Here is a 1348-nt window from a genome sequence, read left to right as displayed (position 1 = left end):
TAAGCATTCACTGCAGAAATGAAAATACAGAAAGGTGGTCGTCTTTAACACGCATTGTACATAGTAACTCGTACCACAGCATTCGTTGTTGTGTTTATGAAACTGGCATTTTGGCAAATGTAGAAGTGTGGCCTATTCTGGGAAAGGCTTCCTTTGAATATTGCAGACGAGCCCCAGGTAATGAAGAACAGAAAATGTTTGATTATCTTTTTCTCAGAAGTAAATTCCTCTATTTCAGATTACTGATAATGTGTCTGATTGTTGTTGGGCATATATGGAAATCTATATCTAAACAACTGTCCATCTTTTGCCAAGAAAATGGAATTGGAATACATATTAAAGAACGACAGAAAATTCAGAAGGCCATCCCTCTGGAGGTAGTGCAATGCATTAATTCATCATTGCTCAATATATATGTAGATTTTTTTTCCCGAAATCTCCATGCATTGACTAATTAATCTACCCCTTCCATCCAGTCCTAGCAATCTCGATGGAGAGGTGAGGACCATTATTGTGCCCCGAAGTCGTGGATAAAGTGTCTGAAGGCCTCGTCGTGAGGAGGTCGAGAGCGCTGAAACTTCGGACATTTTTCTTTTCTATTTGGCCGATTTCTTTTACACTTTTCTTTTTTTATCATCCCCCTCTCTGCACATATATAATTATTTCGCTGCAGTGAAATGAAGTTCAGGAGAATAATGTAATGGATGAGTAATAGGACGTACACTTTTTAAAAGCTTTCCATGAAAACGATTAACATTAGGGGTATGAAAGTATTTTTGTGTGTAAAACTTAGGAGGCAGACATGCAGAGAGGTATCGGGGGTGCTGCAACCTACCTTCATCTCTGCATTCTGGAAGACAGATGTGTATGTAATTTAGTATTATTTATGGAGAAAAAATGTAAGGAAATAAGTACCCTCTCTCTAACATATTTAAATTTTCCCTCAATCTCCTTCATTATTGCCATCTAGTGGCCGTTCCCACAAGTAATTTCCCAAACAAACAGACGTTTGTTCGAGGAATCCACGCAAACGTTTGACAACAAACAGACAAGGTGAAACTACATGTGTATTTGTCAGACGTTTATGGTAAGCCAGATCTGCTTTATTTGTGGTTTGGATTGGTTTTTATATAATAACGTGAAGCTAGAGTTTCGAACACAAAGTATAATGTAAACAATACGTCGTGTAGTCGATAAATGACATTGACGTAGGAAATACAAATATTGAAGGCAGGTACCCAAGTAAATTACTTATGAAAGAGAGAAACAAGCCAAATGATGCTTCTACAATCCGGTAAAGGACCACGAGAACCATCATCGCATATGAATAGAGCTTGAAACATTTGAT

The 1348-nt window shown here is 37.7% G+C and overlaps 1 protein-coding gene across 4 annotated transcripts in view; it reads left to right on the top strand.

The window, feature by feature from the left end:
• Window positions 1-970: 970 nt before the first annotated feature.
• Window positions 971-1348, top strand: part of LOC119590728 (Meckel syndrome type 1 protein-like) — a 7937-nt gene continuing 7559 nt past the window's right edge. The window contains exon 1 of one of the 4 annotated variants that reach the window (XM_037939419.1): window positions 971-1087. The gene's annotated coding sequence lies outside the window, so the exon portion shown is untranslated. The remainder of the gene's footprint in view (window positions 1088-1348) is intronic. The other 3 variants (XM_037939415.1, XM_037939417.1, XM_037939418.1) reach the window with 3 other exon arrangements.

The sequence above is a fragment of the Penaeus monodon genome, chromosome 27 (assembly GCF_015228065.2).
Source record: "Penaeus monodon isolate SGIC_2016 chromosome 27, NSTDA_Pmon_1, whole genome shotgun sequence".
NCBI classification, from domain to species: domain Eukaryota; kingdom Metazoa; phylum Arthropoda; class Malacostraca; order Decapoda; family Penaeidae; genus Penaeus; species Penaeus monodon.
The sequence above is the reverse complement of the archived record's forward strand: the minus strand, read 5'-3'. Positions and strand labels throughout refer to the sequence as shown.